This window comes from Lactuca virosa, chromosome 3 (assembly GCF_052849685.1).
Source record: "Lactuca virosa cultivar CGN04683 chromosome 3, Lactuca_virosa_CGN04683_v6, whole genome shotgun sequence".
Taxonomy (NCBI): Eukaryota; Viridiplantae; Streptophyta; class Magnoliopsida; order Asterales; family Asteraceae; genus Lactuca; species Lactuca virosa.
The window spans coordinates 421,010,813-421,028,996 of NC_136428.1; positions in this window are offsets into that span (position 1 = coordinate 421,010,813).

Genomic DNA, 18,184 nt, shown 5'->3' on the forward strand with positions numbered 1-18,184 from the left:
AAATGGTACATTGATAGTGGTTGCTCTCGTCACATGACTGGAAGGAAGGAAAATTTGCGAGATTATCGAAACTTGGAAAATGTTGGTGTGGTGAAATTTGGAAACAATCAAAAATGTAAAGTCAAAGGTTATGGGAAAGTCACAAATGAGAAGTTTATAGTGAATCGAGTAGCATATGTCGAAGGTCTTCAACACAATTTGATAAGTGTTTCACAACTTGTTGTGTGTCACACCCCCAAACCAGAACGGCGGAAACGCCCGGGGATGGATGACTTCATGCCAAGTATCACAACACATGCATTATAGTAATCAACGTACAACAACCATTGCATTAATAATGTATAAGTTTTTACATAAGTGTTCAATCTTTAGATATTTGACATCAAAAGTAAATAAAGTAAAAGACAAAATACAAGTTATTTTGAAAGAGAGGATCATCATTTAAGCTGGTGAGTTCATAAGTATATTTTCTTTTATGGTTGCTTTAGTTTTAAGAAAGTGACTCATTACGTTCCAGAAAATCCTATATTTTCTGTAACACCGAAAATTTCCAAACAAAATTTTCATTTTAAATTCATATAAATCTCATAACGCATTTCACAAAATCTCATTTATTTAGTTTACAAAACGCATCTCCATAATTGTTTGTTTAATAATCCAGGATCCTCAAAACATAACTCTTTCTCTGGTGTGTACAATCGAGCCGGTGCCTTTTCGCGATCCTGAGAAAAATCTGAAACACATAACACATAACACGGTAAGCACGAAGCTTAGTGAGTTCCCCAAAATACCACACACATCTCAGTAGCCTCTCATGGCTATACTCAGGTAAGACCCTTCGGTCAATGTGTCTCAGTGCGACCCTCCGGTCCCAGAACTCAGGTGGACCCTCCGATCCTAACCCAATAAGCTCATAATAACAATACTCAACATAAATCATAGAGACATAATGCACTATATCACAATACACAAATAAACACATAAGACATATCAGTCACACAAGGATACCACTCATGGTAAGTATAGTGAGAAGACCCACCTCGAATGATGAACAACCCCTAAAAACGCTGTTGCCACGCACCGACCTCTAACTCTGATCCAAATCCACAATTAACACAATTAGGAACTAAGTCCAGACTCTCACTCATTAGGTCTACAGGAGGTCCACTAACCAGACCATCAACAACCTAAAACCCATTGGGACCACCAAGGCCCAATAACAAATGGGTTATCCCGAGGCCCAACTCTCAAGTCAAAAAGGCAAGCCCAACCCAAGGGCCCAAAACACCTATACATGATCCTCTGGTCTCAAACTCTATTTCAACAAAGCCCAAACTCCAGGCCCAACACTCAAGGCCCAAAATGAGAATTAGCCCATAAGTCCACAGTGAGGTTATGCGGGGCGTACCTGTCTTGGTACGCTCAACGTACTCACGAATCTAGATTGGCCATCGGGGACACTGGGGCAGTACGCGGGGCGTACAGGAATTACGCTCAGCGTACTCCCCAGATTCACTCTTTCTACTCACTTGGTGTTAATCAGTTAAGACATTACCTCAAACCCCAGATCTGGACTCTCTAATGGCCCTTACTCCATAAAGTCAGTGACTATAAGCCTTTGCATGGCTGATTTGGTCACAAACACTCAAAACACTCATCCTCTTTCCTCATAAAGCTCATAAATCATGCATGGCTTGCTTCTAACGTCCACGATTGGATTTTTATGACTTTACTCCACAAAATACACTAAAAGGGGGGTTAATCAAGGTCTCTGGAGCTCATTATCTCATAAAGTCTCCATCTTTTGGGACGAAACCCTAAAATACTCCATATAAATGCACAAATCAAAAGAGTGAGAAAGCTTGAAGCTTTATACCTCTATGTGAAGCTTTCCACACAGCTAAGCTCAGATCCAAAAGCCTGGACTCACACTCCTTCTACACCAATGCTTCTTCTCCACTTCAAGAACACAAGATTACACTCACAAGCTCTCAAATACACTCACAAGCTATAAGAACGATGATTTAGGGTTAGGAGGGTTTGGTGTCTGGGAATGGTGGCTAGGAATGAGGCCATCATATCCTTTATATATGGGACTCACCAACAATTAGGGTTTCCACTATGTGCCTAGTACTCCCAACGTACCCTCTGGTACGCCCAACATACTAGGTGACTCCGCTTGAAAATCACGCACACGAGTATGCTAAGCGTACACATATGTACGCCCAACGTACTTAACTTCCACCTTTCTCAAATAAGGGACTTATCTTGCCACAACTTCAACTTCCATTACTTCCTCGATATAACCTTGATTCCCATGAACCTCAAACCCACGAAAAGGTGACGAGATGCCCTAAGCTTCTAGCAACTCGTCGCAACCCCGAGACTTCCTCATATCCGGGTTGCAGCCCACGAACCCTAACCACTGACGACCCGAAGCAGGATGTTACAATTCTACCCCACTTGAATCAGATTTCGCCCTCGAAATCGCTCCTTATCATCACAAAGATCGAACCCAAAACCCACGAAGCACCACCGAAAGGGCCTCAAATCATTCAACAATCTCCTCCAAAGACACCTGGACCTAACGGGAACTCCCGACCCCGAAGAAAGACAGACCCAACTGCCGCTGCGATACTCGATCTGACTCTACAGAACTTGAAACTCTAGTGGTCTATCTCCCTGCCAGACCACTCTCGCAAAACATCATCCTGCTGATCTCCCATCGACTAGCAGACTCTAAGAACACTCTTCCAACTCTGATTCTCTAATCGATCCCGATCGCAACTCAAATGAAACGGAAATGTCATAATCCCCTAAGGACCCATCACCTGAACAACTATCAGAACTCTTCTGAAGGAATGATCCTCAAAACTCTGTCCTCAGGCGCAAGAAAACGGTCAAGACAGCTCGAAACGATCTTATGATACTCTTAAACATAAGCCCCAACTTCTCTCAATTGTCCTTTCCAACACTGAGCACCAAGTCGACTCCGACCCAACAAGTTGAACCTCCAAAGGTTACCCACTGCACGCCCAAAAATGACTTACCGGCTTTCACCTCTCAATAACTATCTCCGCTTATAGTGACACACAAGTCACGAAGTTCGATTTACCCCAAGCGAATGCTACAACTCATCTGAAATTGCCTCACCTACGACCTCTGTCGTCTACAACCCACTGGTTCCCTGCATCTCGCGATACTTCTCATACCAACGAAACTGATCCACTCCGGCCTAAGTATCAGATGGAGGTCAATACTCCGCCTCCAAAATGAAACCCATCCATGAATTCGAAACCGCATATCACCTGTTCAAATACACGAATGGTTCCAGACTCGAGCTCGAGAGTCTGATTCAACAACAGAATTGGAATCACTCATTTCAAATCTGGTACTCAACTCATGATCCAAAATCCGCGTATTATGCACACACTATCTCTCCAATTCCTTCCGATTACGATAATCCCTACTCAACCTGAGATATAATAATTCCCGACTGACACGGAGACCCCCGTCTCGCCCCTGGTTAGGCAACCAGGCTCCCGAAGACTCAAGCGGTAAGGCTACCCAAGCCTAAGAACTTCTCTGTGCCATACTCTGAGTACTGAATACTACAGCTCTCCGTTGAACAGTATTCACCCTTGTCGACTACTGAGCGCTACGGTCTCCCCCGTAGACTTGCGACACACTCTCACTGACTCGTGAATGCTACGACTCCCCCTAGTATCACAACACACTCTCTCTAACTAGTGAATACTACGGCTCCCGTAGTATCACGACACACTCTCTCTCTAACCAGTGAATACTACGGCTCCCCGTAGTATCACGACACTCTCTAGCTGACTAGTGAATACCACGACTCCCTGCAGTATCACAACACTCTCCCACTATCCAGTGAGCACTACGGCTCCCCGTAGTATCACGACACTCTCTCCCACTGACTCACCATGGGCTCACTCCACAGTTTCTCCTGATAATCCCAAGCGAATACCCCCACTCAGATCACTTGCTCTCTTATCCCCCATATTCTCATCATCAAGTCATCACCACACTGAGTTCACCAACTCATGCTCCACAACTCAACATAGATAGGTGGTTACACCCACCCAACTTATGCACCACCACTTCTGATGTAAGTTCTTGCTGGCAAGGCACTAGTCTCAGCACAGATACACCCTTAGACAGTCTCACTCTGGCGACAATTAACTAATGGGTTCCCACGAGAACAAAATCACTCGGTACTCCACTCGCCATCTCACAACTCGAGTCCTAACACGACCAAAAATTAGGACATCATACTCGGGTACCTCGGTACACCATCACAACGTCTCACGCGGTCTTGCCTTTACCACTGATCTTTCACTTACACAACTCGAAACCTCAAAATACTCCCATCTCCTAAATTGAAACATGGAGGAATCGTCAACGACTGAACACGCGTTGACGAAAATTCGAAGCTCCACCCTCTACTGATCACCGTCCATTGGAACTACTCATACCGACTCTAAAGTTGGTCGACAAACCAAATGCTACCCTCTTCTGGGGTATAGATTACAATCTATACCTATACCCACGAATCTCAGCTATTGCACCCTGAACTCAGCGAACCAACCCCCTCGAACTCAACATTTGTGTCACACCTCGCTAAAGCGGAAACACGAGGCGTGGCAGTACAAAGGGTCTCATAGCAAAAGTTTAAAGACAACACCAACCATAGTATTAAAAATCATTACAAATTTACAATGAGTTTGAAGAACTTTTTAAAAGAAATTACAAAGTATTTAAAAGTCAACATATGCAAATGCTCCTACAAGTGTTGTGTCTCTACGTGCCTCTTACTAGATGATTCCTGAAAAAGCATGTAAAACGAGTGTCAACTATAAAAATAGTTGGTGAGTACTCACAGATTAAAAATAATATTGGATTCAAGAATCGAAATAAAAGTTTTAATAAAAGTTTCCATAAATAAAAGTATATTGCTAAAATGAGTTTTTAAGAATCGAAATAATATTCGTTGTTACAAGGAGCAAACAATTTCATTGCTAAAATAAGTATACAAGTGTCGTTGCTAACATGAGAATACAAATTTGATATGTGCATAAATATTCGTATGTGCATCAAGTTTCCATTCATGAGTTCAGAACCCAAGCCTAATGACCGAATCGTGCCCTATTGACTACTATGTGTATCGCAAAGATAGTGTATAAAATGGTAAAATGCACTCAAGCGAATCGTGCGAGTGAGGAGTTGTCTACCTCCTGATAGCGCTATCCATAATAACCATAGGCTCAGAAGAGTTAATGAGTTGTGTCTAGAGATTCCAGGGACTTAACCGCGATACAGTCCTCATGAGTTAAAGTAACATACACATACATATGAAATATAGCAACCAAGTTTCATACGAGTCAAAATAAATACAACGAACATAAAAAGTTTAGGACATGCTTTTCCATCCCAAAACATTTAAAAACCGAAAGTAGGGGAGTGGTGAGTACTCACTATGCATTGAGATGATGCAAATGGTGTCTTGAACAACGCTCCACTCGTACCACTATCGTTTTCCTACAACGATGTTATACACTAATGAGTCTCTAATTGAAATCTAATACTAGTATACTTACTACTACAATAGAATTATGCCAATAATGTGTCAAAATTTAATATTTTTAAGTTACAAACATTTTTCTGAAATGGTGAAATTTTATAGCTCATGTGATTAAGACAATCTTGGATATTAATTTTTAGATTTTTGTAATATTAATTGGGGGTATTTCAACACATTTAAATGTGTTTTAAGCTTTTAAAAAGCTAAAATATTATCAAACAGTTTCCAAAAATTTTCAAACTTTGCATTTTCATTCTAAACACAGTAGAGGTCTTCCAGATATTTTCCCTTGCATTTTTGACGTGATTAACTATTGTTTCCAATTTTTAAGCCTTTATAACAATATAAATTCGTGAAAAATAGTATCCAGATGATAAAGATTCCCAAAAATTTTATAATATTGCCATTGCATATACTTAAGCTGGGAAAAATATAAAAATGGATTTCTAAACTGTTTAACTCGGTTTTATGATTTTTGTGCATTTATTCTAATAACAAATGGAATAAATAGAAAACTGTTTCCAAAATTGCCCAAACGTTTTTGTAACACTGTTATTATACACGTAGAAGCTGTGAAAAATATAAAAGATATTTTTCAAGTAGTCTTTCTATTTTTCTTTGTTTTATCCTCTTAAATAATCATTAATTGAAGAATAATTATTAAACAGTTAAAGTAAATTACCAAAATTTTTGTAAACTTCATTCACAGTGTAAATAATCTGGGAAAAATACAAAAGGTGGTTTTTATCTACTGGAATCCGATTTTGTGGATTTAAGTGTATTTAATCTTAGAAAATAGGGGAAAAATAATATACTGAATATAAAAATCATCAAAATTTTTATTTAGAGGTTTAATATATTTTAAGGTCTTCTGGTAAATTTTCATGAATTTTGGATGAGTACAAATAATTTTTCCATTATTAGTCCATTATAAATACAAAAATCGGGGAAAAATATGAATGCATTATGAAAAATTCTGAAAATATTTTCTAAGTCTTAAACATAGGGTTTGAGCTGCGAAAATTAGTAGATAGTCTTTTCACATTGCCTAAAGTGGATTTATGATTTATTGGGGCTAAACAAAAAGAAAATTCAAAACCACGCTAAACAGTAACAAAAATCGATGAAACTTAACGAGAAGTCATTATTTATCATAGGGGTCACCCACGAATTTACCTAGGATTTATAGACCTCAAAAAGTATTTTATATGATTTATTGCCCTATTTTATTGCAATAATTATAATAATTCGAGAAAAATGAATTATTTTCTGAAAATTTGTAGAACATCTCATATTGTTGGTGGAATACAGGGAAAAATCGGATTTGATCAGAAAAGTTGATTTAGATATTTATTTGGGAATAAATCCTTCATAAATCTATTTGATTGCTTTTTAACAACAAACTTTGATGATCAAGCCTCTAAGCTTGAAGATCATTACATGCATGTTGGTTTGAAGACCAATCATGTGTTTGAAATGTTCAAAAATTGTTTTTGAAAGAAAACTTAGAGTGCATGTGGTGATTTCCCACCAAAACTTGTAGAAAAGTGCATTTTCATGATCTTGACTTAGGTTTAGGTCATGAATCTTCACCATTTTGTAACATCCAAGATGTTTTTGGTGAAAATCTACCACCATCATCATCAAAACCGTGAGTTTGTATGTGTATTTTTATGTGTTCATGATCTTTCATTAGAATGGAGTAGAAGATGGAGAAAATGTAGCAAACTTTGTAAAACTTCAAAGAAAAGTGAAGGAAAGTAAAGGATTTTCGTGTCTACCTTTAAGAATAACATCAAATGATGAAGATTTTGTGTTTGAGAAGTGTTCTTGGCTGTATAATTTTCGTGAGTTTAGAGAGAGATTTAAGAGAAATGAGTGGAGTAGGTGTTGGAGTGTGAGCGAGAGTGAATAGGAGAAGATGGAGTGTGAGGGTGAAGTGAATGATTGAAATTTTTGGGAAGAGGGTGCCTAGGAAAGAGGGGGGACGAATTTTGAATAGGAGAGAGGTTACCTCACTCTTCCATTTTTATAAAATCCCAATTATTTTATAAAAACACCATATTTTTATAAAATATGCACCTTAATATAGTTTTTACTCATAAAATATTGATTTTTGACTTATAAATTAAGGGTAAATATTAATGACTTAAAGTTTTATTTTCCTTGATTATATTTCCTTGAATTTAATTTTTTAAGATAATATTATAATTTTCATAACTGTTTTTATAGAATTCTTGATGTTAAATTTTATAAAATTTAGGTTTTAGGGCTTTTAGGGTTTTGAGATTTAATAAATCTTTGGATATCAAAATCAATAGAATCTTTGAGACTTCAATTTATCTTATGGTACTATAACTCTTTTATAGTTATAAATAATGTTTGTAACTTATTTTATCGGTTTATTGGCATTCTATGTAGTGATTCCGAGATTCAAGCGAAATTGAGGAATCAACTATACTAGTCCTAGTTTTCAACTTTGACTTAAGTTCCTACGAGACTCGGTCCTAATTTATACCACTAGGTCAAATGAATGATGTGTGTATATGATTCATGAAAAGGTGTTCGATTCAAAGAGTGACCCGAATATGGATAGTCTCTACAGTTAAGTAGTTGTAGAATTCACATATCAATGTGAAATCTAAGTACACTATCCATTGTTTCTATCTGTTTCCAAGTTTCTACTAGGTTATAACTTAGCTTCTAATTACTAAGTCTAATATGTGTTGTTCCTATATGTGCAACTAAGTCTAGTCAAATCTAGAACCGACTCGAATTTTCACGGTTGTCACAGTCTCCCCCGGTTGAAAGAATTTCGTCCCGAAATTCAATTTGTGACATATTCTATTAGAACTCAGCCGAATACAACTGTATAATTGGAGAGGTGGTGACTTGAAGTGTTATTTGATTATTTTGGGTTTATTTCCTCAAAGGAAGAACCCAATTCTTTAGCTATAGTCAAATTAGTGTTTCCTTAATTCGAGTTCTTTCGTCTAGATTGTGGAAAATTTGGTTCATGGAATCATGATGCAACCACGGCGACCTAGTCGAACAAGATTATCTAGTTAGATATTATCTAACTTAAAAGAACGTTATAAGTTTTGCTGAAGCACCAACTGCATTGAGCTTTAAATCCGCATTGATCCTCAAGTCGCATTCTAAATTAGCACTAAGTGTAAATTCGCCGCCTAATAAAGAAGAGATTAGGAGCAATTTGTTTACTTCCGGGTTGGCTACCATATCTGGAAAAGATATATTCCGAAATAAGAAGGGGTATCACGAATGAAAGGGAAGCGATCGAGGGTAAGTTCCTAAAAATACGTACTAAGGGTAGGCAACGAAGTTTTGGTATATCTCCAATGTAAAGGCTATTTAAGTGTCGTCTACAAAATAAATTACGAAATGATTGAGGATCTCCGAGGCTATAATTACTACTACGGTTACTTTTATAATAATAGAACTATATTCGAAGAATATATATATTTAAAGAGTTAATGTTGCAAATGGAGGCGATTAAATCACATTGTGTAGATAGCATTTTAAGTGTTTAGAAATGATAAAATCTCACTGTTATCAAAATGTGTGTTTAGAAATGATAATTAATCTCACTATTATCAAAATATGTAATAATTCGAAGATAATAAAAATACATGTGTGGCGATCAAACGAAGTAGTAAAATAATATAAAGATTAATTAAGGTTACAGGTTTAAGTCATCAATAAGGGAATTTATACAAAAATTTTTTGATTACTCTTTTGAAAAATTGTCTAATTCTCTAAGTCAGGACAAATTCAAGCTTACGAGTCAGAATATTTATGAAAACAAAGTTGAGAGTTTAGGAACTCAATGAAAATTACAAAGTAGAATGCTATTTTAAGAAAGGTGTAAAAATATCGATCATTGAAAATAGTGGCTTCTTAATTTAGTGTTTCTACAAAAACAATCATTTAGAGAATATATAATAGTAAAATTCAAGACTTTTGATGTATTTAAAGAAAATAAGAAGCATAAGAAAATGTATTCTTTCACATATATTTTACGGATTTATAAAAATGATAAGAACAATGGTATTCATCTTGTGTATTAATTGTAAGAAAAATACAATGAAAATTTCATTTTAAATCAAGTTTCCGAATTTAGAACGAAAGAGCAAATGTAAATAAGGATCACTTTTTTATAGTAGATTTCAAAATAAAAACAAGATGTATATGATAAAAGGCGTAATTGAATATATCAAAGTTGACTAAATCAAAATTATGTCTCACGACTATACACATATTAATCGCTCAAAACGAAAGGGTAGACTTCTAGTCTTTATGTGTACGAACATGATACCACGAGAAGCAAAATAGATAGAAACAAAGTTAGACAATGTTTTATGTTACTATCATGGGCGTGCGAGATCTAAAATCAGAAGGATAGCGAGAAATCAAGTTCGGGGGAAAGAAAAAGGAAGATAGCATCGGCAATGATTGCTATTGTTAAAATTATAAGAACAATACTTATAGGTAGATTTAAAACCAGGTTGAGATGTATTTCAAACTTAAATATTTGATGTATGTTGATGATTAAATAGAGATGTGGGAGTTTTAAAGTGTTTCCTAAAAATTTATGAGTTATCTATTAAGTTAAACTCCATTTATGAATAAGAAGAACACTAAAACTTGTACTTGAAAATCAGACAGTTTTGACCTTTTTGATTGGGGTCCAACAATGGTTAAAATAGATAAGGTAAAGACTTAACATATTTAGATGAATAATTGTGGATTGTTGAAAGTGCGTCACTGGAACTTTAAAAGTGAACACTAAGTTTTTCAGTTCTTTAAATTTTAGAAACTTTACAAATTATAAAACTAATTTGAAAAAAAAAGAGGTATGTTGGAAATGTAGGAATTAGATATTTCTTATAAACATGTTTAAATTAGAAAGTTGTAAAAATACCATGTTGGGTTTCAAGAAAACACATTTAAGTAAAGTACAATGCCTAACTGAGAAAGTGGTCAAAAAGTCAAAACAAAAGTGGTTTAAAGATCCGATGAAGCTTTTACCTATGTCATGAACATCGATGTCATATATTTTATAGAATAAAGTCTCAACACTTTTATAAAAGCAAATGTTTCTAAGTTTTTCGAAAACATGATAAAATGGTAAGCAAGGTTGAAAATGGTTTATATGCCCTTAAAAGCACATCTATCCATTGAAATGTAATTGAAATAGCAAGGTTAAAACCAATATTGGTTAAATTGAGTTTTGAAGAAAAGTGTTAAGTTAAAGCAAGTTGTCAAAAGATTTTAGTGAGTTAAATTAAACCGATGAAGCGAAATATCTTTTTGATGGAAGATTAAGAAGGAACAGGTAGATTAGTGTAGCTGATCGTACCTAAATACTAAGGCGAGTAACAATGTCTTTTCCCCAAAATAAAGGACAAGAAAAATTGTTTGTAAAATGTTTTTAAGTGTCAATGCAATTTCCGACCTTTTATAGAGGTTAAAGGGATATCCTATGTTAAGTTTTAAGCTCAAGGTGGAAACAACCTAAAGCTAAATTCGTAGCGTAGTAGAGAAGTCTCACGTATGGGTTAAACCTCCGTGTCTCCTCGTGAGTCGAACCTGGAATGCCTGCCAATGGTATCCAAGTGATTACTTAGTGGCGACTCATCTACCTACTTACGCGATGCTCCAATTATCATTCGTGTCGGTATCGAAACGCTTTCTCCTAGTTGTAACTCTAATACGAAGACGATGAAGAGGTATTAAGGAATAATTGGTATAGGTTTCGACTTAAGATTATTACTAGTGTATATCTAGCTACTAACCTTACATCTAAAGTCAATAGCTACCGAGGAATACCCATTCTTAGTACTATGTGCATTGCTCCTAGAGTGGCTAGTGATATAACCTAAGTGGTTAACCTAGGACTTGATAAGGGACAATAATATTTCTAAATAAAGGCATTGTTATAAAAGTGCACTTAGTTTCTAAGTGTATCTAGATGAATGCATATAGTATGCAATGACCGTACACACACCGAAAAATTTTGTTTTTCAAAAGTTTAAGTTGAAAATTGTTTTGAACATAATTCAAGTATAATCGTTTCCAGCCTCACATTAACTTTCCTTAATTAAGCATAGTTGGCCAGGCTATACTTAATTAAAGTCCAATAATGCATACTCGAATTAGTTATACCAGTAGTATGTTCAGTATTTTAAAAAACATTTTGAAATTTTTTGGCTATAATTATGGTTCTCCAAAGGAAAACCGGTATTCTCTATAACCTTCAGCTCTGATACCATTTTCTGTCACACCCGCTAAAGCGGAAACACGAGGCGTGGCAGTACAAAGGGTCTCATAGCAAAAGTTTAAAGACAACACCAACCATAGTATTAAAAATCATTACAAATTTACAATGAGTTTGAAGAACTTTTTAAAAGAAATTACAAAGTATTTAAAAGTCAACATATGCAAATGCTCCTACAAGTGTTGTGTCTCTACGTGCCTCTTACTAGATGATTCCTGAAAAAGCATGTAAAACGAGTGTCAACTATAACAATAGTTGGTGAGTACTCACAGATTAAAAATAATATTGGATTCAAGAATCGAAATAAAAGTTTTGATAAAAGTTTCCATAAATAAAAGTATATTGCTAAAATGAGTTTTTAAGAATCGAAATAATATTCGTTGTTACAAGGAGCAAACAATTTCATTGCTAAAATAAGTATACAAGTGTCGTTGCTAACATGAGAATACAAATTTGATATGTGCATAAATATTCGTATGTGCATCAAGTTTCCATTCATGAGTTCAGAACCCAAGCCTAATGACCGAATCGTGCCCTATTGACTACTATGTGTATCGCAAACATAGTGTATAAAATGGTAAAATGCACTCAAGCGAATCGTGCGAGTGAGGAGTTTTCTACCTCCTGATAGCGCTATCCATAATAACCATAGGCTCAAAAGAGTTAATGAGTTGTGTCTAGAGATTCCAGGGACTTAACCACGATATAGTCCTCATGAATTAAAGTAACATACACATACATATGAAATATAGCAACCAAGTTTCATACGAGTCAAAATAAATACAACGAACATAAAAAGTTTAGGACATGCTTTTCCACCCCAAAACATTTAACAACCGAAAATAGGGGAGTGGTGAGTACTCACTATGCATTGAGATGATGCAAATGGTGTCTTGAACAACGCTCCACTCGTACCACTATCGTTTTCCTACAACGATGTTATACACTAATGAGTCTCTAATTGAAATCTAATACTAGTATACTTACTACTACAATAGAATTATGCCAATAATGTGTCAAAATTTAATATTGTTAAGTTACAAACATTTTTCTGAAATGGTGAAATTTTATAGCTCATGTGATTAAGACAATCTTGGATATTAATTTTTAGATTTTTGTAATATTAATTGGGGGTATTTCAACACATTTAAATGTGTTTTAAGCTTTTAAAAAGCTAAAATATTATCAAACAGTTTCCAAAAATTTTCAAACTTTGCATTTTCATTCTAAACACAGTAGAGGTCTTCCAGATATTTTCCCTTGCATTTTTGACGTGATTAACTATTGTTTCCAATTTTTAAGCCTTTATAACAATATAAATTCGTGAAAAATAGTATCCAGATGATAAAGATTCCCAAAAATTTTATAATATTGCCATTGCATATACTTAAGCTGGGAAAAATATAAAAATGGATTTCTAAACTGTTTAACTCGGTTTTATGATTTTTGTGCATTTATTCTAATAACAAATGGAATAAATAGAAAACTGTTTCCAAAATTGCCCAAACGTTTTTGTAACACTGTTATTATACACGTAGAAGCTGTGAAAAATATAAAAGATATTTTTCAAGTAGTCTTTCTATTTTTCTTTGTTTTATCCTCTTAAATAATCATTAATTGAAGAATAATTATTAAACAGTTAAAGTAAATTACCAAAATTTTTGTAAACTTCATTCACAATGTATATATTCTGGTAAAAATACAAAAGGTGGTTTTTATCTACTGGAATCCGATTTTGTGGATTTAAGTGTATTTAATCTTAGAAAATAGGGGAAAAATAGTATACTGAATATAAAAATCATCAAAATAGGGGAATCCGATTTTGTGGATTTAAGTGTATCTAAGTCTTAAACATAGGGTTTGAGCTGCGAAAATTAGTAGATAGTCTTTTCACATTGCCTAAAGTGGATTTATGATTTATTGAGGCTAAACAAAAAGAAAATTTAAAACCACGCTAAACAGTAATATAAATCGATGAAACTTAATGAGAAGTCATTATTTAGCATAGGGGTCACCCACGAATTTACCTAGGATTTATAGACCTCAAAAAGTATTTTATATGATTTATTGCCCTATTTTATTGCAATAATTATAATAATTCGAGAAAAATGAATTATTTTCTGAAAATTTGTAGAACATCTCATATTGTTGGTGGAATACAGGGAAAAATCGGATTTGATCAGAAAAGTTGATTTAGATATTTATTTGGGAATAAATCCTTCATAAATCTATTTGAATGCTTTTTAACAACAAACTTTGATGATCAAGCCTCTAAGCTTGAAGATCATTACATGCATGTTGGTTTGAAGCCCAATCATGTGTTTGAAATGTTCAAAAATCGTTTTTGAAAGAAAACTTAGAGTGCATGTGGTGATTTTCCACCAAAACTTGTAGAAAAGTGCATTTTCATGATCTTGACTTAGGTTTAGGTCATGGATCTTCACCATTTTGTAACATCCAAGATGTTTTTGGTGAAAATCTACCACCATCATCATCAAAACCGTGAGTTTGTGTGTGTATTTTTATGTGTTCATGATCTTTCATTAGAATGGAGTAGAAGATGGAGAAAATGTAGCAAACTTTGTAAAACTTGAAAGAAAAGTGAAGGAAAGTAAAGGATTTTCGTGTCTACCTTTATGAATAACATCAAATTATGAAGATTTTGTGTTTGAGAAGTGTTCTTGGCTGTATAATTTTCGTGAGTTTAGAGAGAGATTTAAGAGAAATGAGTGGAGTAGGTGTTGGAGTGTGAGAGAGAGTGAAGAGGAGAAGATGGCGTGTGAGGGTGAAGTGAATGATTGAAATTTTTGGGAAGAGGGTGCCTAGGAAAGAGGGGCGACGAATTTTGAAGAGGAGAGAGGTTACCTCACTCTTCCATTTTTATAAAATCCCAATTATTTTATAAAAACACCATATTTTTATAAAATATGCACCTTAATATAGTTTTTACTCATAAAATATTGATTTTTGACTTATAAATTAAGGGTAAATATTAATGACTTAAAGTTTTATTTTCCTTGATTATATTTCCTTGATTTAATTTTTTTTAAGATAATATTATAATTTTCATAACTATTTTATAGAATTCTTGATGTTAAATTTTATAAAATTCAGGTTTTAGGGCTTTTAGGGTTTTGAGATTTAATAAATCTTTGGATATCAAAATCAATAGAATCTTTGAGACTTCAATTTATCTTATGGTACTATAACTCTTTTATAGTTATAAATAATGTTTGTAACTTATTTTATCGGTTTATTGGCATTCTATGTAGTGATTCCGAGATTCAAGCGAAATTGAGGAATCAACTATACTAGTCCTAGTTTTCAACTTTGACTTAAGTTCCTACGAGACTCGGTCCTAATTTATACCACTAGGTCAAATGAATTATGTGTGTATATGATTCATGAAAAGGTGATCGAGTCAAAGAGTGACCCGAATATGGATAGTACACCATTGTTTCTATCTGTTTCCAAGTTTCTACTAGGTCAAATGAATGATGTTTGTATATGATTACTAAGTCTAATATGTGTTTCCAAGTTTCTACTAGGTTATAACTTAGCTTCTAATTACTAAGTCTAATATGTGTTGTTCCTATATATGCAACTAAGTCTAGTCAAATCTAGAACCGACTCGAATTTTGACGGTTGTCACAATTTGCAACCCGAAAAATCTCTAGCCATAATAATTCCCCTGACCAACGGCCACCTGCTGTGGATTCACTCATCCTTCCTTAAGCACATACTCATACATCATCCCGCCTCACACCTCGCCGCCTCCACCAATATCCCAGGTTTCATGTGTCCGCACCGCAGACCTCCATAATCAGCCCTCTAACCGTACTTGAACGAATTGCTGATCTTCTCAATTGAATACCCAGTTCTCCCCCACTCAGGGTTCGAACCATTACCAGTCGACATACCAACAATTTACTTCGTTGACTGTTTCACCAGGTACATTACTCTTGACTCTGGGAACATACCACAAAAACACTCAATGATCTTCCCGAAGGAAACCAAGCAACTCCAAATATCCCGTAACTCAGACCAAATCTCTAAATCCTCCCAGCGCGACTACCTCTAGTCATCTCGAAATCTCTGACCGATATACCGCCGGACACCTCAACTGTTCCGAAAATCCGGACCCTCAGTCCGGAAATAATGCACTATCACACACCTCGTCTCTGACTCCTCGACCAGCCTCCCAGCATGGGAATCATCATCCAAGCACAAGACCTCACTTTGACAACCGATACACAACATAACAACGAGGGCCGCCGCCCTGATATATTCCTCTTGACCACCTGAAACTGCTGCTAAAAGCATGCCACACTCAAAAAGGCACCTTCCTGGGTCTCTTCCATCTCAGCCTCCACTAATGACTCCATGGTACAAGAAATACCTCACAGCAGACAAACTGCCCAAATACTCCGATGAAAAGGTCACACCAATGCTACCCCTCGGGGTTTACCTTCAAACTCTGAAACCAGAAACTTGATATCTCCTTCGCTTCTCCGAGGAAACGGGAACAACACAACTCTTGCCACAGAAGGTGAAGTCTCATCCATCAGCCAATTGCTCGACTTAAACCTCGTTCCTCCAATAAGCATCATCTCTACTCATCCCTGAGCCTTTCGGCTCCAACTGGCATATCACCAATAAAATCTATCGGAAACGAACTCAATCTCCCTTTCAACGTATACTCCATTAAAAATTGCTCGACATGGCCCTCTGGCCCCACACTCTATCACCTGATCTCATACTAATCAACCACCACGGGACAACTGGTAAAACCAGAAGCACTAACTGCCACGAATCATGGTACTCGAACCATGTGATCACCCCTCAATCTGCTATGAATCATGGTACCCGAACCATGTTATCTCCTCTCAATTTGCTATGAATCATGGTACCCGAACCATGTTGTATCCTCTCAACCTGCTACTTAGACCCTCTGGTATTCTCCCTGTTTCAAGTACGAGTCCTCTGCTTTCAGTAGTACGGGCCCATACTACCTGCCACATCTACCCATACTTTCCACACGGATCGTCCCAAAATTCCTAAGTAGCTCCTCAACCTTCTCGATCACCAATCCCGCTAAACCTGGTCGCTTCCCAGTGATTATTTAACCATGAGCCAACTGATCCATACATGCCATACGTAACCATGAGCCATACATAACAAACATATCCATAATCAAGTAAAGTGCTATGTGCCAAACATAGTCTTGCTGTATTGCCACGGGCCGCACGTGGTCTTTCTTGTCAAGCCTGGGGGCCACTCCCTACGTCTTACAGACAAGTGCCAAGGGCCACCCCCTGGTCTTCCATGAAAGCATCACAAAGACAACTATACATACTACTCTACTAGGCTACTCAGCATACAGTGTGCCAGGAGCCACCTCCTGGTCTTTCATTCATAATAATATACAGTGTGCCAGGAGCCACCTCCTGGTCTTTCATACATCTTGCCTAGGGCTAACCCCCGGGTCTTCCTACCATACATAATAACATACTGTGTGCTAGGAGCCTCCTCCTGGTCTTTCATGCATAATGCCTAGGGCTAACCCCCGAGTCTTCCTACCATACATAATAACATACTGTGTGCCAGGAGCCTCCTCCTGGTCTTTCATGCATAATGCCTAGGGCTAACCCCCGGGTCTTCCTACCATACATAAACTAAATGGGTCGGCATTGTGGCCGTAGACCCATACAAACAGTGAGGAGACTCACCTCGCACTGCTGAACTTTGCTGATAACCCTCTGGCTGCTGTCCGACCACTCTCTGAACCGCTGCTCCACTAGCTCCCCGAGCTACTAATATCAATAAAACACTTAGTTCCAAACTGAACTCTAGAAGTCAAACTAAGTCAACTCTGGTTAAAGTCAAAGTCCTGGTCAAAGTCAACCTTCCAGTTGACTCGACTCGCCGAGTCAACCCGTAGACTCGCCGAGTCCTTAAACTCAGAAGCTCTCAAAATACGGCCCAACTCGCCGAGTCACCCCAGGACTCGTCGAGTTCAACGATCTCTGAGTCCCATCCTGTCCAACTCACTGAGTCACCACTCAACTCACTGATCTGCGTCTTAACCAGAAGAGGTTGGGGGTTCTGCGACCTGACTCGTCGAGTCCAAGAACAGACTCGCCGAGTCCTAGGCAATCTTCAACAGACTCGCCAAGTTGTTCTTCCAACTCGCCGATTCCATGCACATGTTCATACAACTCGTCGAGTACACCCATGTGACTCGCCGAGTCTCTCCAGTTCTTAATCCAAACAGTGGCTTT